Raw genomic sequence first — 23,444 nt, forward strand, 5'->3', positions numbered from 1 at the left:
TGGTATTGGTGCTTGGCGCTACTAGCGCCATGACTTGCACCAACCTCGGAATGAGGGCCAGTGAGAGTAATCTAAAGCCCATTATTATGCAGGACTTGGCCATTAGGGGCAAAAAGGGCTCATTCTCTAATGGGAACTAGCCTCACAAGGTAGCAGCTATTTCCAATCTTAGAAATGGCCCTAACAACCAAAGGTCAGTTTCTCAAATGGGAACTAGTATCACATTCTCCAAGAGATATTACGCATCCATTCATTGTTGACATCTGCGCATGGCGTGACAGACAGGAATCCATTCACTGGTGGCTTCTGCGCATGCTCTGAGAGACAATACTAATCCTTTCACTGTTGGCATCTACGCATGCTTTTAGAGACAATACTAATCAATTCACTTGTGGCATCTGCGCGTGCTCTGAAAGATAGTACACGTCCATTCACTGGTGCCATCTGCGCATGCCCTGAGAGATAGTACGGGACCATCCACTTGTGGCATCTGCGCATGCTCTGAGAGATTGTACGCGTCCTTTCACTGGTGCCATCTGCGCATGCTCTTGTAGCTGCACCTTGAAGTGTCTGCGCAGGCGCCGAGATACTGATAGAGCGCGGGTCATCCACAACATCAGGCGAGTAACAGCGCGTCGCGAAGTAAACAGATTAACCCGGAGTGCGCCATTTCCCGCTCAGCTGCACCACTTCCCGCTCAGCTGCGCCACTTCCTGCTCAGCTGCGCCACTTCCCGCTCAGCTGCGCCATTTCCCGCTCAGCTGCACCACTTCCCGCTCAGCTGCGCCACTTCCTGCTCAGCTGCGCCACTTCCCGCACAGCTGCGCCATTTCCCGCTCAGCTGCGCCACTTCCCGCTCAGCTGCGCCACTTCCCACTCAGCTGCGCCATTTCCCGCTCAGCTGCGCCACTTCCCGCTCAGCTGCGCCACTTCCCGCTCAGCTGCGCCATTGCCCGCACAGCTGCGCCACTTCAAGCTCAACTGTGCCATTTCCCGCTCAGCTGTGCCATTTCCCGCTCAGCTGCGCCATTTCCCGCTCAGCTGCGCCACTTCCCGCTCAGCTGCGACATTTACCGCTCAGCTGCGCCACTTCCCGCTCAGCTGCGCCACTTCCCGCTCAGCTGCGACATTTACCGCTCAGCTGCGCCACTTCCCGCACAGCTGCGCCACTTCCCGCTCAGCTGCGCCACTTCCCGCTCAGCTGCGCCACTTCCCGCTCAGCTGCGCCACTTCCCGCTCAGCTGCGCCACGTCCCGCACAGCTGCGCCACTTCCCGCACAGCTGCGCCACTTCCCGCACAGCTGCGCCACTTCCCGCTCAGCTGTGCCATTTCCCGCTCAGCTGTGCCATTTCCCGCTCAGCTGCGACATTTACCGCTCAGCTGCACCACTTCCCGCTCAGCTGCGCCACTTCCTGCTCAGCTGCGCTGCCCAATAAACATGTGGGCGGGAATTCACGCGGGTGTGCGCGTGGAGATTGCTGAAGTGCAGCACAAGGGGTTGGCAATGGAACTCCAGTTCATTTCCATTTTAAAGGGCCTAAGGAAGGCGAGAGCCGTTTATATTCAGCGCAGCCCCGTGCAGCAGGTGCTTCCCGAGCCTCCAGTGGGGCGGGGGAGGGGAGGAGAGGGGCTGCAGGCAGTACCCCGCGACCTGTAAACACATGGCCTTTGCCATCAGCAAACCCTAAGCAACACAGCATCACTTACTAGAGACACATGCAGCAATTTCCACAATGTAAGTGGATACATAAAACCCCCTTTAAAGATTTCTTTATACACACGAGGGCAGCTTGGTGGGTGGTGGGGGCAGATGTTGTTTATGTCAGGGTTCACAGTTCTGCAGTGCTCACAGTTCTGCAGTGCTGCAGGGTTCACCGTTCTGCAGTGTGCACTGTTCTGCAGTGGTCACAGTGCTGCAGTGTTTCTTTGGAGCCCATGCCATTGCTCAGCAACGCTTTTGGACTGCACTAGTTAGACCTGGGGGCAACGTGGTGCTCGGCGCTCCGCTCGATGCCCCTGGGTTGCAGATCACTTGTGTGCTGAATCACAGTTCTGCAGTGTTCACAATTCGACAGTGTTCACAGTACTGCAGTCTTCACAGTGTTGCAGTGGTGCTGCAATGTTTACAGTGCTGCAGTGTTTCTTTGGAGCCCATGCCATTGCTGAGCCACGCTTTTGGACTGCACTAGTAAGGCCTGGGAGCAGCTTGGTGCTCGGCGCTCAGCAACCCGAGCTGATCACCTGAGCGCTAGTTGTGCAGTGTTCACAGTGCTGCAGTGTGTGCTGCAGTGTACATAGTGTTGCAGTGCTGCAGTGTTTCTTTGGAGCCCATGCCATTGCTGAGCCACACCTTTGGACTGCACTAGTTAGTCCTGGGAGCAGCGTGGCGCTCGGCTCGCTACCTCTCGGTTCCAGATCAGCCATGCGCTAAGTCGCAGTGCTGCAGCGTTCACAGTGCTGCAGCGTTCACAGTGCTGCAGTGTTCACAGTGTTGCAGTAGTGCTACAGTGTTCACAGTGCTGCAGTGTTTGTTTGAAGCCCATGCCATTGCTGAGCCACGCTTTTGGGCTACACTAGTTAGACCTGGGGGCACTGTGGTGCTCAGCTCGCTACTCCTGGGTTGCAGATCACCCGTGCGCCACTCACAGTTGTGCAGTATGCACGCTGCTGCAGTGTTCACAGTTATGTTATATTAACATAATTTGTTAAGCGCACGTTCGCCCAAGGGCATCATGGCGCTGGTGCGTGAATAGAATTTTTTATTGTTTTATTTTTTGTTGGTCAGACTCTAAAATAATGAAGTTTTCAGTAACCGGCGGAGGGTGAAATGGTCAGCAGTACGGCAAGGGGAAGGTCATTCCAGGCTTTAGCGGCCACCACCGTGAAGGCACGGCCCCCCGTCTGCGACAGTCTGATCCGAGGGACCACTACGAGGAGCGAAGACAGCAAGAAAGGACATAGTGCAGAAATGTAGCCTGCAAATACTCTGCCCCCAGGCCATAGAAAGCACGGTGTAAAATACACATGTATTTAAAAAGAATCTGGTTTTCAATGGGGAGCCAATGGAGCTGCTTCAGCACAGTGCTGTAGTGTGTGCTGCAGTGTTCACAGTTCTGCAGTGTTCACAGTTTTGCAGTGCTGCAGTGTTTGTTTGGAGCCCATGCCATTGCTGAGCCACGCTTTTGGACTGCACTAGTTAGAGCTGGGGGCAGTGTGGTGCTCGGCGCTCAGCTCGCTACCCCTGGGTTGCAGATCACTTGTGTGCTAAGTCACAGTGCTGTAGTGTGTGCTGCAGTGTTTGCTTGGAGCTCATGCCATAGCTGAGCCACGCTTTTGGGGTGCACTAGCTAGGCCTGGGAGCAGCATGGTGCTCTGCGCTCAACTCGCTACACCTGGGTTACTCTAAGTCACAGTTCTGCAGTGTTCGCAGTGCTGCAGTGTTCACAGTTCTCCAGTGTTCACAATGTTTCAGTGGTGCTGCAGTGTATGTTTGGAGCCCATGCCACTGTGAGCCACGCTTTTGTAGTGCACTAGTTAGACCCGGGGGCAGCGTGGTGCTCGGCACTCAGCTCGCTACCCCTGGGTTGCAGATCACTTGTGTGCTAAGTCACAGTGCTGCAGTGTTCACAGTGCTGCAGAGTGTGCTGCAGTGTTCACAATGTTTCAGTGGTGCTGCAGTGTTTGTTTGGAGCCCATGCCATAGCTGAGCCACGCTTTTGGAGTGCACTAGGTAGGCCTGGGAGCAGCGTGGTGCTCTGCGCTCAGCTCACTACACCTGGGTTGCTGATCACTTGTGTGCTAAGTCACAGTTCTGCAGTATTCACAGTGCTGCAGTGTGTGCTGCAGTGTTCACAATGTTGCAGTGGTGCTGCAGTGTATGTTTGGAGCCCATGCCATGGCTGAGCCACGCTTTTGGACTGCACTAGTTAGACTTGGGGGCAGTTTGGTGCTCGGCGCTCAGTTCGCTACTCCTGGGTTGCAGATTACCTGTGCGCTAAGTCACAGTTGTGCAGTGTGTGCAGTGCTGCAGTGTTCACAGTGCTGCAGTGTTCAGTGTTTGTTTGGAGCCCATGCCATTGTATTTGGGTAAGAGGCGTTCATTTTGGATAGCTGCTGAGTAACACATGCAATCTCATTTCGTTTCTGTCTGTTGTGGATCATCTAAGCTTTGACAGCCTCCAGTCTGGTAGGATACTATGTTGAGTTGAGCCTGCATCAGGGACACTTGGCAATAGGTTTGCATTTAGTCTGCTTGGGAGTGGAAGCAGAAGTTGTGATTTTGCTGTACGCTCGTCAGTAGTTTCATGCAGAGCTTAGTTCGAGGGTCCTGCTAATGTTTAGTGGCCTTGGAGCAGGATGCTGTGATGGACAATGTTGAATGCTGCTCAAGGCCCAGCTTGATTAATAGTGACAGTGACCTGCTGCTGTCCTCAGCTCGGAGGAGCAGGTCTTTGCAGGGGTTCATCAGGGCATATCCAGTATCATGGCAGGGCAAACGTCATATCGCAATTGGTGAAGGATCTTGTGATCTTCAATATGGGGCGGGAGTTGGTAGGTGACTTTCTCCCTTATCCTTCATAGCCGTTGGTGGCCTGTGATTGTGAGGTAGGTGCAAGGCTCCTTAGGGTCAAATAAAAGCTGGGACAGGAGTGTTCTATGAATGCTTTGCGGGGCCTGGTATGTGAGCAAGTGGGGCTATAGCATGTTTACGCGATGGTAAGGATATTTCTGTGTTTTCATGTGCATCCGGCTTTAGGTTCCTGTATTATTGCTGGTACATTAATACTGCACCTGACTTGCATTTAAAAAACAAAACTGCTTCTGTCCCTTACGGATGTGTACTATCTCTGGTAAACGTCATCTGCCCTGCCTTTAAACAAACCCTTGCAGTGGGATAGCAACCCGCACACATCTACACATGACTGATTTACTAATGTCATTACGTTTATAGGGACTACTGTTAAACCGCCTACCAACCCATTCCGTATCGAAGCCTGCACGATATATTGGAATACAATATTCTGCAAAATACATAGATGCTCTTCAAGAACATGTATCCATGCATGTATTTCCATTAAAGAACACTCTCAGTGAGTGCTCTGTCGCCCTCCTGCAAAGTTACTTTTTATTAGAAGAAAAGAGTGATAAGAAACATTGCAACTATCATTGTGATTACACGACTGTGAAGAACCACAAATGAGATGCAGACGCAGGGTGGCTGTTGGTTGTTATAAACATTGCGAGACAGGCATGCTATCGTGAGAGAAACACAGACACAATGATTCAAGTTTATAAAAACCTTTATTTAATAAGGAAAGGGGTTTGGAGAATACCTAACTTGCCCTACGTCTATAATGGGAGATGTCTCGACCATCAACCAAATGTATAAGTCCAAAGTCGGTCAAGTTAGTCAAAACAAGTGTCTGTGTTAAACCTATGCCAAACTCAAATACAATAATGTGCATGGAACTGGACTTAAAACAGGGTGCGTCAAAGTAAAAGTCGGGATATTATTGGAGCCGCTCCACCGCTGCCTTCCCCAAGTCTTTATTCAGCATCAAAGGCACTGCACTCTCCTCAGGCAGTCCAAGTCTTATCATTAGTTCTCAAGACTTTGAGTTCACAACAGGTTGTTGTGTTGGTGCAACAGTCTTTCAACAATGCCCAGTATTCATTCACACAGTTATTCAACAGTTCAACGCATCAGTCTTTCGATGAACACACAGTACTTTCGGCCCTGTGTGGGATCACTCTGATACCTAGGCCTCTATTTCAACTTTCTCTTCTCATTGTGTGCCTGGCACCTTTTTGAAATTACTCTTGGCTTATTTTCATCATCGTGCCCCAACGCCTTTTTACGATTCATCCCCAAGTTTTCATGGGTTGGGGGTGTGACCAGCAGCCATGCAGTGAGGACGACCTGGAAAAAGCTCCTGCTCAATCGGGCATTATCTGTGGAAAAAAGCATTCATTCGTTAACTGCAGACAATCTAATATGCAGGAAGTACAGTGCAGAGTCAAGGGCATATGATACGCTGGTTGGAATAGTGAAAATTGTCAGAGAAGAGCTCCTTCGCAAAGGATCCTAGTCCCGCGTTGCACTTCGAAATGGCGGCCAACAAGAGTAAAGACTGAGAGGGGCGCAGCAGCAACCACAGACCACATTGGACTCCTGACAATACAAAGGTAAGGAGGAAATACAACGCACCTCCGCTTGCAGCGTGGCTCTGAATATCACACGCAGAGTACGGCAGAGACAATGCAGCCGTAACACCGTAACGACCCGGAGTGAAATGAGAGGCCAGTCGGTGTTGCGGAAACAGTGAAGAGGCTTGCAGAGGCTGAGGGAGATGCCAGACTATAGCGGAAAGTGAACAAGTTAGAGGCGGGGGATAGGGAGAGAGCGTGGCTAGGGACCTGGGAGAGGTGGATAGACAAATAACATAGATACAACAGCTCAAGTGAAGAGCTCAGCCAGGAAATAGCCCCACCCCCCAACAAGCGCACGGGAACCACTCTTCCCCCGACCTTCCAAATGTGGGTTAAATGTTCGCTACTGAATGTGCAGTAAATGAGGAGAGCAGAGCGTGGTGTAGATTGCACTGCCTGCAGTGCAAATGATAAGCACAAAGAAGATCGGCGAATATTGTATGGTAACCCACGCTGAATCTGGGTTGTCACCCTGTAGTTGAGATAAAGAGTGGAGATAACAACTACACAGCACCACGAGTACAATAGAATATATTCATACACAGGAAGCTGCACTGCAGGCAAGCACTGTAACTCTGATGGCAAATAAAGCAACTAAAGGGAAAGGAGAGCAGATCACACTTGAATACTTTGCTAAAGGTGCAGCGATGAACAGCCAAGACATGGAAAACAAATTGGGTACACAACCTACTCAGGCAAATGGCGAACAACAACTCCTGGCTTCCATTGCTGCACTGAGGACTGCACTTGAAACTAGGATAGAAGCAGTGGCAATAGACGTAAATCTGCTGCGCCAAGATGTTCAAGCACTGTCGGAATGCACAGGTAGGGTGGAGAAAAAAGCAGAAGAAAATTGTACGAACGTAAGTAAAATGCAAACTGAAGTCCATGTATTGAAACCACAGGTGAAGCTGCTTGAAGAAAGAGCAGAGGATGTGGAAGGAAGGGCCCGGAGAAATAATATAAGGTTGATCGGACTGCCAGAGGACATGGAAGGAACAGACCCAACAACTTATATAGAAAACATATTACTGCAAGAGGTTGGGCCAGGCAATTTAACAATGGGTTTCACAGTTGAGAGGGCGCACAGAACCCTAACAAAGAAAGCCCCTGCGGGCGCACCTCCAAGGCCTATTGTAATGTAATGGAATGGAATTTACAAAGCGCAACAAAGATCTGGCGGCATCAAGGCGCTGAGCAGAAAACACCAGAGAGGAGAGGAGGGCAACGCACATTTAAAACGGGAGTGTTTTTACCTGCTTACAAAAGATAGATAAAACATGGTTGATCCTATTAAGAAAGGGAAGGGCATTCCACAAAGTCGGGGCCAGTACAGAGAAAGACCTGCCTCCCGCACAAGCACGTCTGCAGCGGGGGACAGACAGCAGAAACCAGTTGGACAAGCGGAGGGATCTCTTTGGCTGATAGAGAGCTTTGCTTCAAGAATTCAGCTCCAGCAGAGTGAATAGCACGGTGAACTGTGCATAAGACCTTAAATTTGACCCGAGTTCTTATGGGCAGCCAGTGGAGGCGCTGGAGGAGGTCATGAGAATGGGGCATCTGGGGACGCTGAGAGCAAGCCTGGCTGCAGCGTGCTGGAGAGTCTGGAGGCGTTGAAGTAGCGCCTTTGGCTGGCCAAGATAAATACCATTGCAATAATCAATTGCACCCATGATAGAGCCTGTTACAATTTTGGTCCTAGCCTCATTGGGGAGATTTGGAAGCACCTACTTCAAAACTTTAAATTTAGCAAAACCACTCTGGCAAACCATAGAGGTTTGCACTTCTCTGGAGCCAGAGGTTCCAAGGCTCTTCACTACAGTGGAGGTTTTCAGACAGGGTCCAAGACATGCTGGCCAATAGTCAGGGATCCAGCTATTGGGAGCCTGCACAATCAGTAACACCTCTGTCTTCTCCCCGTGTAACCTGAGCCAGTTTTCAGTCATCCACTGAACAACTGCTGAGAGACACTCTCTCAGGAGATCAGGGGGGCTTTCCTTAGGGGCATTGAGCCAAAAGAAAATCTGGGTGTCGTCCGCATATATGAAAAAGTGCACCCCAAAGCTAAAGATGAGCTTGGCTAGCATCACCATATATAAATTAAAAAGCAGAGGGGAAAGTGCCGAACCCTGCGGAACTTCTCAATCAAACACCATAGGAGGGGAAGTGAAAGGGGGAAGAGACACCACCTGGGTATGATCAGATAGAAAGGACGAAAACCACTGCAAAGGAACCCCTGAAACTCTGGCATCTCTGGTGGTCGATGGTGTCAAAAGCTGCAGAGAGATCAAGCAAAATAAGAATACTCGTCTCTCCACCGTCCTGTGACAAAGCAATGTCGTCATGAATTGCAATCATTTCTATGCCCATACCAGGCCGAAAACCAGCCTGGAAGGGTTGGAGAATGCGATTGTCCTCGAAATAGGCCGAAAGCTGAGGAGTAACAATAGATTCCATCAGCTTGGTCATGGCAGGGAGAAGCGAAATTGGGCCGTAGTTTCCAGCCACTGCAGGGTCAAGGTGGGGCTTCTTAAGCAACGGAGAGACCACAGCATGCTTAAATAATAATGCAAAAAATCCTGTGGCACACGGAAATTCAAGTCCCTCAGTAAGCAGAGGAAGCAGGTAGCGAAGATCCTCAATTATAAAGATAGAGAGCAGATGCTTAAATTCTCTAGGAATGGAGGAGTCGTGCAGAGAGCATCGGCGAAATTGGCTATTTACCCAGACTACACATTCCAGGTGCAGAGAGGAAGGGCTCAGTTCGGCCCCGCTAAAGAAAGGCTGAGAAAGGCAGGACTCAAGTATATGCTCATTTACCTGGCAAGACTTAAACTCCTGTGAAATGGATGTTTGTTGGTCTTTGACAGCCCAGAAGAAACGCAAGAATGGTTGGACAAGGCGCGATTGGCAACATCCGAAGTCTGAATGGTCGATTTTATTTAAGAATATGTGGTGCCTAGAAGGGCATGGATGAGACTACTACATTTAAAACTCTTGAGACATAAAAGGAAAGTACCCAATTATCCTACTTCAGCTAGTGGCAGGAAGTACAGCTTGTGATTAAGGCTTAGGCTTACCAGAGCTTTTGTTGAACATGAATACACGTTAGCAGGAAATTCCATAGGTCGAGGCAAAGAAGCATTTGGAGCGTAATAGGGACTGTCTTCACAACCCTTATTAGTAGTAGTTTTGGGGTGCTGGTTTGGAAGCACCTACTCGCAGGGCACCTGAGCCAATAGGCGGCGAAGTGCTAGATGCGAGCACGCCTGAGCATGCTAGCCAAAGCTGGGCGACACGTTTGAGTTGGGAAGTTGAGGGAGAGGGGGGACAATGGGGAGGGGTGAATTGAGCTGAGATTACAACCTTTGTCAAAATACAGAGTACAAACACACGCAAGCAAACACGGAAAACACCAGACACGAATAGTAAGACTGCTTTGTGGTCTCAGGAAGTGGTCTAGAAGACATATATATCACATTAGGCATGATATGATATGATATGGAATTTATAACGCTCCTATACACAAGTGTTTCAAAGCGCGACAAGGCAAGAGAGGGGGAACAGAAGGACGACAGACAGCGATCTTACTAGGCCAGGTGTCATTCAGACCGCGCAAATGCAAGGGCAGGGGGAAAGGAAGGTGTGGCGGGGAGAGGGGAAAGTGCAGTACATGGGAAATAAATTTAAAAAGATAAATGAAGAGAGCGGCCAGCTGGTGACAAGTGCAGGGTGAGTGCAGCCAGAAGTGCGGGTGGGGGGACTGTAGGTATACAGAAAACAGTCCCTAAGTGCAGGGGTTGCCACGGAGGCAGTGCAGGTGTGCAACTGGTAGGGCTTGGCCTGAGATCAGAAGGGTGGCCAGGTAACCAGTGCAGTATCGGCCAGGACTTCAGCAGAGGAGAGGGGGAGAGAAAGCAGAAGCAAAGAGGAAGGTTTAAAGGTGCTTCCGGAACCGAAGATAGTTCTCCTCAAGTTTCAGGGAGGCAGGAAGACTGTTCCCGAGGGAGGCCCCAGCCGAAGAGAGAGATCCACCACCAACTCGTTGCTTGGAGAAGCGATTGACCCTGAGGGAGTTGGAGGCAGATGAGCGAAGAGCTCGAGACAGAAGATATTTAGGAAGATATAGTTGAATGTATAGAGGCCCCAGGTCCTAGAAGGCCTTGTGGACGATGCAGAGGTTTTTGAACTTAATCCTTGCAGCCACTGGGAGCCAGTGCAGAGATTTCAGTCCTGGAGAGATACGATCCCTGGGCTTATGGCCAAGGACAAGTCTTGCAGTCCTGTTCTGGATGAGTTGCAGAGGGCGGAGGGTAGAAGCAGGAAGGTTTAGAAAGAGGCTGTTGCAATAGTCCAGCCTAGAGAGAACCAGAGCTCTGGAGACAGTGCGCTTTTGGGGGAAGGAGAGGAAGGGAAGAATACCTCTGAGGAGCTGCAGCTGATAGTGTGACTTATTAGAGACGTCAGAGATGTGAGGAGAGAAAGAGAGTGTGGAGTCGAAGATGACACCAAGGTTTTTGGCCTTGCAGGTGGGAGCAGGAGGAGGGCCAAGGGAGGCCGGCCAGAGGGCTACAGGAAAGGAGGGGGTGGGTGTGCAAATGAAGAGAATCTCAGTCTTACTGGCATTAAGGCAGATGTCATTGGAGGCACACTACTCCTGGATAACAGACAGACAGTCAGAGATGAGGGAAGGAGAAGAGGTGGCCGAAGGTAGCCTGAAAATGAGCTGTGTGTCATCCGAAGCATGGCGAAGAACATTAGGTTAATTGCTTGGAATTTGAGGGGGTTGAATACTTTTATCAAGAGGAATTGGGTTCTAACGTACCTACGCAGACTGAATGTAGATATAGCTCTGTTCCAGGAGACACACCTCAGTGAAGACAGACAAAACACAATAGCTAGGAAGTGGAAAGGACAGGTAGTGGGCTCAACATACTCGGCTAACTCGAGAGGGGTACTAACCTTGATTGCCCCAACGGTACCCTTCCAAATATTACAGACTGAAATAGATAAAAGGTAGAATGGTAATAATAAAAGGAACGCTAGAAAACAGACAAATATGCATAATGAACACCTATGCACCAAGTCATGATGCAACCAACTTCTTTAGAACCATGTATACTAAAGTTGGCATACTCGGAGACAAGATTATAATATGGGGCAGGGATCACAATTGCATGTTAGACCCAAGCGTAGACAGGTCCGATACAAAACATAAAAAGCCATCCCCAACTGCTAAAGTACTAGGTGACTTAGTCCATTACTTCGCATTGATTGACATCTGGAGGAATCTCCACCCAGACATGCGGGACTACTCGCACTATTCAGCACCACATGATGTACATACTAGGTTAGACTTCTTTCTCACAGGTAAGGGAACATTGGGGGAATTTACTGAAACATCATATAAAGGGCGGGTCTTATCAGATCATGCACCATTGACTCTTAAATGGCAGGTAGCACAACCCAGACCACGGGTTCCCGACCTGGAAGCTGAGATGTGAATCACTCAGATGTAGCATTCAGACTACAAATCAAAGAATGCATAGCTCAATACTTCACTCTCAACACGGGTAGCGTGGAATCATCGTGCATGCTATGGGAGGCTTTCAAAGTGGTGATAAGAGGGGAAGCCATAACAAAATCAGGGGGCATACATGCAGAGTTGACTAAAACACTTGACAATAAAGAGAAAGAACTAGAAGTCCTGGAAAAACTGAATAGAGCAAAAGGTGCAGATCCCAGCAGGGAAATTGAATTAAGACGAGACTGCCTGAAGTTCTGGGACAGGTTAGAGAAACTAAGCTATATGCATAGAAGGGCACCACGCTAAGGGAGATGAGCCCTGAAGACTTCTAGCATGGAGGTAAAGGAGATAGAGTAAGAGATATTATTTGTGCAGTAAAAGACAGACAAGGACAACTCCATAACACACAGTTAACACACTCTTCTCGAATACTTCACTGACTTATAAATGGAAATAAATACACTACCACACCCAGAATTGGAGGAAGCCTTAGAACAGATTTTGCTACCACGTTTAAGCGAAGAGGAGGCAGGGAATATGGTGGGCCTTATTACTGAGGCGGAGGTATTGGCAACAATCAGGGCACTACCCTCTGGGAAAGCAACTGGGTTCGACGGACTACCCGGGGAGTTCTGTGGATGAGCTGGTACCGACAAAGGTGAAAATGTTCAACGAAGCATATGAAGATGAAATATTGCCAAATAGCCTCAAAGAGGCTGTAGTGTTTGTTTATTGAATTTATATAGTGCTTTAAGCCAAAGCGCTTTACAATATAGTGAGAGAAGTGAGAGTTACAAAAGTGAGCCGGCGTTACCGCCCAACTCGTGATGAGGCCCATAGAGTACGAATAGAGGAGTGGTAGATGGATTTTAGGGGAGTTAGGTGAGAGACAGGGAATCCAAAGAGGAGAGAGGAGCAGTAGAAGAGGCGGGAGAAAATAAGGGAGGAGATTAGGAGTTTGCAAGCATGGAATGTGAGAGAGGAGCGGATTTTGTGGATGTTGTAGAGGTGGTGACGACAGGCTCGAGAGGTTAGAGAGATGTAGTTGGAGAAGGAGAGAGAGGAGTCGAGGTGGAGGCCAAGATTGCGGGCATGGGAAGATATGGGGAGGTTGGAAGGTGGAAAGTGTATGAAGGGGGGGGGAGAAGGGGAGAGAGTGTTAGGAGGGAAGAAAAACACCTCAGTCTTGTCAGTATTGAGGGAAAGAAAGTGGGATGACATCCAATCTTTTATGGCCGTGAGGCAGGAAGAAAGAGTGAGGTGGAGGTCAGATGTGAAGGAAAGAAAGAGTTGGGTGTCATCAGCATAGAACTGGTGGGAAATGCAGAAGGAAGAGATGACTGGAGAGAGAAGGGAGGTATAGAGAGAGAAAAGAAAGGGTCCCAGCACGGAACCCTGAGGGACGCCATAGTTCAGGGTGAGGCTGGAGGAGGAACGGCCGCCCCAGGAGACAGTGAAGGATCGATTGGAGAGGTAAAAGGTGAGCCAGGAGAGAACAAAGTCTTTGAAGCCAAAGGAGGACAGAGTGCTAAGAAGTAAGGGGTGATCTACGGTATCAAAAGCTGCAGAAAGATCAAGGAGGATGAGAATTGAAGATTGCTTAGCATAGCGAGGAGAGAGTTGAGGACATAGGTGAGGGCAGTCTCAGTGGAGTGTTTAGGGCGGAAACCAGATTGAGAGGTGGGGAGGAGGGAGTGGGATGAGACGAAAGCAGTAAGTTGAGAGTAGGCAATGCGCTAGAGCATGCTTAGAGATAAAGGGGAGAAGGGAGATTGGCAGGAAGTTGGAGGTAAGAAGAGTGTTAGCAGAAGGTTTCTTCAGGATAGGGATTATGGTAGCATGTTTGAAAGCTGAAGGAAAGGTGGCAGAGGAGAGACAAATGTTAAAGAAGGTGGTTAGGTAGGGAATAAGGAGAGGGTACATTTTGGGGATGAGGGAGGTGGGGATGGGGTTAGAGGGGGCAGCAGTAGGGTGAGTTTTGGACAGTAGGTGGGAGTCACATGCAGGGGTGATAGGAGAAAAGGTGGACAAGTTGGCACAGCTGGCAAACCTAGGACAGAATGCGGCTCATGTAGACCTCTTTCCCTACTAAATCAAGACTGCAAGATTTGTGCGTCAATACTGGCAAGTAGATTAGATCGCCATTGGGAGGTTAGAACACCCAGACCAAACGGGCTATGTCCCAGGGAGAAACATTGCTTGGAATCGAAGACACCTACATCACGTGATAGATAGTACAAGACTATACCAACACCACTGTGTGATAGACTCATTAGATGCAATGAAAGCTTTTGATTCTGCGCAAGGGGAATGGCTATATAGAGTCTTAGGAAAATTTGGCATTGGTGAAGGGTTCATTAAATGGGTCAAATTATTATATACACGCCCTAAGGCTAGAGTACGGATAGGAGGGTATTTGAACATCATTAACTTACAGAAAGGCACCAGACAGGGATGCCCATTGTTGCCCCTATTGTTTATCCTAGCAATGGAACCAATCGCAGCGTACCTTAGAGCTAAACGTGGAGAGGCAGGAATAGAGATAGACGGAAGTAGACATTGCGGGCCTGATTCATATAACGTTTTTCTATGGGATTGCGCCATTATGAAACACTTCCATGAATCAGGCCCTTAGTGTCCATGTATGCAGACGACATGTACGTTCAACAACCAGAGGACAATTTACAACACATATTGTAAATGCTGGATAAGTTCAGCGAACTATCTGGTATCACAATAAATAAAGGGAAATCCTGTCTGTTCTCCCTAGCTGGCCTAAAAGGTCTGAAAAAAGAATGCCTACCGAGACTATCGTTACAGTGGTATCCTGAATCCTTTCGAAATTTGGGGATAGAAATATTCCATGACCCGTTAGAGGAACATAAGGAGAACACACAAAAAGCTTTGAATGGAGTTATAAATAGTATGAACTTCTTGGGAAGCTACCGCTGACACTGATGGGGAGGACAGTGCTACTGAAAATGGTGGTTTTGCTCAGGCTATTACATTAATTCACAAACATCCCATATAATATACCTAATTATTATTTTTTTAGAAACTAAATATGGAGTGTAGGAAATTTATTTTGCAAAACAAACGGAATAGAATTGCTCTAAGTACACTCCACAGAACACATGATGAGGGAGGATTAAAATAAAGAATTTTGAATTATACCATATAGCGAGTCTACTACAATTTGTAGTAGGGAGGTTAGCAGATGACCCTACTATAGACACACATCTTCTACAACCGGCGTTGAACCAGATATACTTAAAAGAAGTACTTTTGACTCTGGCCTCGTATGTAGGTAGATGCCCACTGCTGATAACACTGGCTAAACAAATATGGAGAAGGGCATGTAAAACATGGGACATGATGGACCCGATCTCTCTGCAGCCGAAGAGAGACAGCTGAAACTATATATATAAGGAAATATGGGAACCAGTTGGGGTAGTGACCATTGAATACCTGGTACGAGGAGATGTGCTGCTGGACTTCAAATCACTTACAGAGGAAATAGGCATGAATGACAGACCATACTTACCGTACTTATCGATAACACATAAGATTAAGAAAAGATGGCCTGTGATACCTGAGTTGGTAGCGAAACATGAGATAGTAGTGACAATATATGATATAGCTGAGGGGGGCATTCTCTGTCACTATTATACGACATACTGCTTATTAAAAGTGTAATGAGATCGTTAATGATTAGACTAAAATGGGAAAAGGACTTGGGGAAGATATGCACTGATGCGGAATGGGGCAGAGTGATGGGGTACTTTAAACTTTCTAGAAACGCTAGGTTACAGCTTATAGAGCTAAATATCACGCATCAAGCCTATCAAACGCTACGTAAGATCTCTAGGTTTAAGGGTGCAGAAGAACAGAGATGCCTTATGTGTGGGGACAAGTGTGGGGACATTGATGCTGGGATGCTCCACATGTTATGGTCGTGCCCTAAAGTAATGCAATACTAGGAGGATATTGCAAAGCTGAGGTCACGCTGTACGTACAGACTCCAGGAGCCTGCCTGCTTGGGCTATACCCACACACCACGAGGAAAAAATACATATCGAAACTAAGAGTCCTGGCCTACATATTAGTGAAAAGCAAGGCCTCATTACATGGTAGGCGGTAGCCATGCCGCTATTTGCGCCATGGCTACCCCCTACTGCCGTCGGAGTCCGGGTTCCCGGAATAGGGATTTACAGGTCTATTCCGACCTTTGCGGGACCGGTAAATCCCCATTCCGGGCACCATTCCCCATTCCCATTTGAGCCCCCATAGGGCTCAATGGGAATGGGGAAGGAGCTAATAACGGTACCGCAATTTGCGGTACCGTTATTAGCTCTGCGGTCCCTCAGCGGGAACCGTCCATAACGCCTGGGCAGACCAGACGTTAAGGACGGGACCCGCTGAGGGACCTCGTAGTGGGCGGTAGGGGATTACCGGCACAGGTGCCCTTACCGGTGCCGGTAATCCCCTACCGCCTACCGTGTAATGAGGCCCGCAGACTAGCCATGTCTTGGGAAGCAAAGGAGGGACCTGCTGTCCAACTGTGGCAGAAAGATCTTGAAAAATGGATACGTGCAGAGACAGGCTACTGGAGGAGTTAGTGATGAAAACACTGGTGAAATCACAGCTTGGCTTGAACTAACACAGGCCCTAATTGCGTCCAGACCATAGAGAACCATTGGCCGGACCAGCAATGCCGATAGGCATCCCACAGAAAAGTGAGACACAATTGGAACTCGATGAAGTGTGTTTATGGCAGGACTCACAAAGGGTGGGTGGCGGGGAGGAAGTACAGATATATTTTTTGTTATGTTCATGTTGTTTGTGTTTATGGAAAAATGTTATAAAAAAATTATTTTAAAAAAACAAATAGTTTTCATGGGTTCTCCATGTGCTTTTCCCCTAAGCATAATCTCCCCTTCACTTGCTTTCACATTCGTTCTCTCTGTCAACTTCTTTCATCACTTGTTAACGTACACGCAAACACTTCCTACTTTGTTTCTTTCGACTTTCACAACGGACAGTCAAAGCTTAACTCTTCAGCACACTTCTTACCCTATGCTCGTCCTATTACCTTACTGCTTGCAACATTTTATCTCTCGCACTTTGCCGCCATCGTCAACCGGGTTCCTCTCTGGCTTTGAACTCAACGGTTGTTATTTCTTTAATGTCACAGTTGCGGTCTCATCGACTGAAGACCCAGTGCTCCTCGCCAGCCCTGCCAACTCTCCTGGGCAGCTTCTCTGGCCCAGGATAATAACCCTTCCACAGACTTCACTCCGGAGAACAGCTTAGCACTTAACCCCACTCTAGCTCCCTGGAGACACATCTCCTTCGCCACGCTCTCATTAGCCCTTTTACACCATAGGCTCTCAGTGTTTCAGCTCGCCGTTCTCCCCGAGCAGGTCTTGGGTTCTCCGGGCATCCCAATTTGCCTGTGCTCTCGTACTCCGCCTTGTGAACATCCTCGTGCTCCAGCTTGCTCATTCTGTTTCTATGGCTCACTCCTTTTATACACCTGTGGTGTCTTAACATTTCTCTGGTGTGTTTGATCTGTATTCAGTGCCGGACTTCGCTTATCCTTGTTAACGGGACATTGATAGAAATGAAGAAGTGCCTCCATTTGCGTTTTAGTAGAGCAGGGAGGTTTTGTCAAAGGGAAAAGGGGAAAGTCTGCGGTCATGTAATAGGAGGAATGTCAGGGAGTTTTTATTTTTTTTATTTTTTTTTAAAGTGTGCACCATGTCTCGGTTTCGAGCAATCCAATCCTATCAGACCCTCCATCCAAGTTATCCTCCCTCACTCAGTCACCACCGGGGTCAGGGATCCAATAGCGATGGCTCGCCCCTGGCCACCTATATCGAAAATCCCCTGGGAGTAGGGAGGGGGGAACCCTCAGGCTTTCCACAACATTTATTAAAGAAAATTGGGTTGGGAAAATACCTCACAATCCCTAAGTCTAAGAGGGGTTTTCCAGCCTCAACAAAAATAACTAAAAGACCTGCCGTTGTCAGAATAATTCTCTGTCTTGTGTCCAAAATCCTATCCTGTCCGTCACATGGTAACACTAATCCTAAAGTGATAAGGGAAAATGTGTAATAGTGTAATAGCCAAAAATAAAAGTCCCAAAAATAACCAGATTCTCAATGTGCCAAGAGGCAGTTTCCTTCCTCTTGGCAGTGTAATGTTCTAAAATGCAAAGCAACCTAGTTCAACAATGTTCACAAACCCAGGGGGAATGACACCCTTCCCCTAGTTCTTTGTCAAAGGCAACCTAGTTCGCTTCTCAAGGGGTATGGGTCTTGCCTTGAGTACTCTCATCCATATAATACAATTGGATGTGGGTCCCAGACAGAGCCTGGCTACGGAGGAACAGGGCCACTGTGGCTCGCCTGTGAAGGTTTATGAAACGGATGAACCTCTATACCAAAACCGTTCTCCTGATGTAGAGATCTATGATTGGTATTTTTCGGGATTTTGGTTGCATAATTGTTGTACTGTATGTCATACTTTTTTATCCTATGAAATGTATTTAAGAGTTTATGAATTCATGACGATTTCTATTAATATGTATTGTTGGGATACTGTGTGATTATTGGCTGTTGTAATGCCAACCGATATGGCTTATGCCGAATAAAAGTTATTTTGAATTGAATTAGCATACTTGCACTACACCTTTGTAACAGTAGAAAGTCGAAAGCTGACTCGCTGAATCTGGAAGGAGGCTTCAAAATTCATATCCAATTGAAAGGCCAGCTAAATAAAATCCTCATGGTCTCTAATGGCTAGAACAAAAGCCTTAAAATAAGTTTTCTGCCAATTGGATTAACCATGATACACACCTAAGACCAATCCAAATAAGATGTTGTATACATGCTCTGTTGCTTTTCGAAGCTAGGACCATAAGAATAAAAATAAACGATGGGTTTGAGCTGCTGTAGGTAAGTCCTTGGTGCTTCCATATACAGCTCAATAAAAATATAGTTCTCTCAAAAAGCTAAAAGGGAAGACTTTTGAGAGTCTTCAATTTAAGTGCTGCAAAAAGCCATGTCAGAAAAAGGAGAATAAAAGAGCCCCTTCCGTCACCAATAGACATAATGCAGATAGCTCTCCAGCTTGGGTCCTCCGCTCAACTCTATCCCAGACAGCACTCCTTGATGACTTCGTACAACACTCCCTTCACTCCTTCCTTGAAGCTCTGTATGCAACTTCTGGATTGTTTGTTTTATATTCCACTGCCTTTTACAACATATGCCCCGTGCTCATCAAATATATGTTCCCCCGAGAATGTTTACGCATTCTAAAGGAATACAGAACATCATATTCCCCGATCCTCATAAGACTTGTGGCATGTCTTCCTAGTTCTCCTTGAATACCTGACCTTTGCCGCCATGTTAAGAATACATCCATTAGCTTGGAGATCAGAACATTGTTCACATAGGCTAAACAGCCACTGGATCCCAGCCCGGAACCTTTACTTACAGTGATCTAATGTACCATAAACAAAGGATAACCTGGCTTGAAGACGAGACTGCACAGAATATAGCATGGATTAATCACTCATTTTTGCACATTACATAAATACAAACATATGCCTCCTTTTTCTGAAATGGTGTCTGCAAAATATTTTCCTACCTATTTAAATTCCATGTTTGCACTAAATATGTAACAGGGCTACACGGTGTGACGATTTATTCAACGACTTTTCCTGTTTGCTGCTCTTTGAGTCCATGACTGACTGTCTGACTGCTGCCGTCTGCCTTTTTCTTCAGGCTTCGACCTTACAGTACGTAGAGTGGGGAGCCTAATTCTCAACAGTTCTCTTTAGGGTGTAATGCAGGCTGCCTTCGAACTCGCCAATAAAATTACAAATCCAAAAAGGAGTGTACATCAGTCAACGCAATTTTATTTAGGGCTCCAGACGCAGCTAGGACAGCAAGATTCAAACCGAGCGAGGAACTGCATGAAAAGGCGCCGTCAAAGAAATGCCCCTAAATCAAAAGCTTTTATAATAGTCCAAGCTAATTAATATCAAAACATATTGAAACATTTAGTCCATCCTTCGAAAAGAAATCATTAGACAGGGCATGTCATTCCCCTATATTGGGACATACATTGGGGGTCATTACGAGGATGGAGGTAACCATGCCGCTTTTAGCAGCATGGCTACCCCCATACCGGCTACTGGGTCCGGGTTCCTTGAATGAGGTATTACCGGGCGATTCCTACCATTCATAGAACCCAGACCCGGTACATCCCCATTCCCATTTGAGCCCCCATAGGGCTCAATGGGAATGGGGTGGATGCTAACAACGGGCCCTTTAATAACGGGGATGTTGTTAGCATCCTGGTGTCCTTAGCGGGTTCCCGCAAGCAGACCTCATAATGGGGCGGTAGGGGGTTAAATGGGCCGGCACCTTTACCAGCGCTGTTAACCCCTTACCGCATTCCTCGTAATGAGGCCCATTGACTGAAGTTGTTTGGGTCCTGCAGATCTTACCACAGTACCCCAGACCCACCACCATGACGTCGCAGTCCACACCCCGATTCCCACATGATAAAGACAAAACATTGAGACAATTGGGATGACCAGCGGATCTTTATTCATCTCCTGCCGATCACCCATCCTGCTTCCCCTGAGAATACGACTGATCATGACACTGAGAGAGCCTGGAACTAGCGACAAATTGCCATTTTAATGTTGCCTTTTAAGAACACTTTGAGCTGGCTTCTAAGCAAGTTAAAACATGTGCGTTTATTTCTAATTAAAGTGGCATGCTTCGAGGCCTGCTTACAGCGCCCCAGTCTAATGTTAACCCTGCATACCTACCTGTAGCCTATCTCTATTGTTTATGTGTATAGTATTCGTTTTAAACAATTATCATGTCTAATACATGCATTTGTTTATAAATGACTGAGGGCCTCTTCCCCTTTAAGTGCATTTATTCTCATAACTAATATGTTTTGCATCTATCTTTCATTTTTATATGTTTTTTTCTTAGAACTAGACTGGCATGAGCAAGGCCACTCTCCACGAGCCCCCCCCCTTTTTAACAGATTATTCTCGCAGCTGATAGGTGTGCACCTTTTTACTGCATTGAGTTTGCATTTCAAGCACAAGAGAATGGGCCTCATTACACGGTAGGCGGTGAGCCATGGCGCTATTAGCGCCATGGCTCATGCCGGTAAAATACCGGCACCGCCTTGGCGGAAAGGGGATTTACCGCCCCATTCCAAGGTTGGAGGGGCGTTAAATCCCCCTTCCACCATTGCCCTTCCCCATTCCCATTTCTGCCCCATAGGGCTCTATGGGAATGGGGAAGGCGCTAATTACGGTACCGCAAATTTTGCAATTTTGCGGTGCCGTAATTAGCTCCGAGGTCCCTTAGCGGGTTGGATTTTAACGCCTGCAAAAAGCAGGCGTTAAATCCCGCAAAAAGCAGGCGTTAAATCCCCCAACCCGCAAAGGGACCTCGTAGTAAGGCGGTAAGGATTTACCGGTACCGGTATTTTACCGGTACCGGTAAATCCTTACCGCCATCCGTGTAATGAGGCCCAATGCCTTTTCTTTCCATGCCCTCCTCTTCTTTCGCTTGTCTGGGTGCTTATTTTCCACTATATGATGGAGCAAACTCCTTTTACATTTTGCCATTCTTATAACGGGAAGTTTCCGTGGAAGGGCACTCGTTGTTGGCATAATTGCCTACCTTGTGACCACGAGGAGTAGAGCTGCAAGGCCTGTGGACTCTTTAGGCCCAAAACACTTAAAGACGTACACATTGGTGGACGGCCTACGTCATGCAGGCCGAATCGCATTCTCGCCCCGGCGCCATTGCTTCGGACGAGCACTCCTCTAGCAGCCACGGCCCCCACTTGGAAGCTTAAGACGTTGTGGAGTCGGCTGACTCCAATGTGCCCGTCCCCAGCCCCACTAGGCATACAGAACACACTGCTATTGGGAAGCCACCCCCTGGCGACTAGGGCACCATTCACACTCCAACACTAAACATACAAACCCCTCGGCCTCCTTCAATGGTACCGTCGAAAGGCCCCTGGCAGCTGCAAGCCCGTCAAAAGATTTGGCAACACCTGCTGAACCTGATGGCTCATGGCCCGCTGCACCTCCGCCATCGCATGTGGTGCATGGTACCAACTCTTCTGTTCCACAGTGCCTCCCCTAAATTTTTCACGCCTGCATCTGACACGTCGAAAGATGCACTGAAACATGTTTCTTTAGCAAAACTCACCCTTTCACATGGTTCTAGACCCCAGATACCCTCTTCCCTGCCCCAAGGTTATACGCAGGCCGCCTCCTCCCTTAGCACAATGCTTACGAAGGTCCAAAGGCCCTGCTCAAGCAAAAAACTCTATGCCTTAGACAAGAGAATTACTTCTTCTGCTGCCTACAACACCTGCATTGCTAATAATACAGCACTTCTTACCATCTTCAACGATGTCGAATGGGGCCTGGTACAAGATGGACTTCAGAATGTTCCTGAACCAGCTAAATCTCAACGTCGTGCACTTGTACAAGGACGTCGGGTCACACAGAATATCTTAAAAAACATGCTTGATGCTGCAGAAACGTCTGGAAGAGTTTTGGCAGAGAGAATTCTTTTAAAACTGCATGCTTGGCTGAAACGTTCTGGGTTTAAATCCGAACCACAAGCCTCGCTCATCAATAAAGCCATTGAAGAGTTTGCCGTTTCTGGCAATGCACTGGACAACGCGCTTGAAACTGCAAAGAAGAAGCATGAGACATTATAATCTCAGTATCACACAAAAAAGAGGGCGGATACAGCTTCTTATGAGCTAATTATTCAATATACTGTTATTGTTTAGCCCTAGAACTCACCCTGATCAGAAGAACACCCTTTCCCTTCATAACACCCTTTCCCTTCATGGTGCTGGACAACCCTAGAATGCGCTGTGGCACCGTCTATCTAAGAGAGATAGGTAAGAAGAAGAGACTCACCCTGTTTCTTTAATGAATTCAGATTAGTGAGAACAAGTACATATCGCTAAAATCGCAATTAAAAATTGCAGTTGGGATTGATTCTTCCCAGTCTGCATGCTTTGGTTAGTCAGACAGTTAACGTGGGACTGTGTGTCATCAGGACAATTTTATTCACCATCCGTGATGTGTGTCTGGCTAGCTCAAAGCGATCAACAATAAAACAATTCGATTTCTGTCTCTCTTGCTATTGTTGTACAACCTCAGGTTATTTTTTAGTTGGGTATGGACACAATAGATAGTTGTGAGCAACTATGGTTTGATATATATTTGATTAGGCTATAGACATCACTGTTCGCTATTCCCAATTTTATGATTCAACTGTGTGTCGCCCTTAGTCGGGAGACATCAGGAAGTCTGGTCGACCGGTTTCAATGACATTTACTCTCATGCGTCATCTTCTTCAGGACCAGTTTCTTCACTTTACAAGAACCAAATCTGTTCACCCCTCAGATGCTGCACAGCATTCTCTGTGGCGCAAAGATAGAAAAGTCAAAGGGGACTTCTCATGTCTCAGGCTGAGTTCATGCATTTAGTAATTTAAATATTAGGAGTCTTGTAATTACTTGGTAAATGGCCAATTAATGGGCGTCACATTGGTGACCATGAAAACAGGGACCCCCGTCTCCCCTCTTCCATCAAGCATATCTCACTTCGAAAGAGTTTGAATTTTG

General features: G+C 47.6%; 1 protein-coding gene across 1 annotated transcript in view; it reads left to right on the plus strand.

The window, feature by feature from the left end:
- Positions 1-559: 559 nt before the first annotated feature.
- LOC138452956 (zinc finger protein 268-like) overlaps positions 560-23,444 on the plus strand; it is a 41,396-nt gene continuing 18,511 nt past the window's right edge. Inside the window, exon 1 of the mRNA XM_069605329.1 lies at positions 560-620. The gene's annotated coding sequence lies outside the window, so the exon portion shown is untranslated. The remainder of the gene's footprint in view (positions 621-23,444) is intronic.

This window comes from Ambystoma mexicanum, chromosome 4p, assembly GCF_040938575.1.
Source record: "Ambystoma mexicanum isolate Mex_15411 chromosome 4p, UKY_AmexF1_1, whole genome shotgun sequence".
Classification (NCBI taxonomy): domain Eukaryota; kingdom Metazoa; phylum Chordata; class Amphibia; order Caudata; family Ambystomatidae; genus Ambystoma; species Ambystoma mexicanum.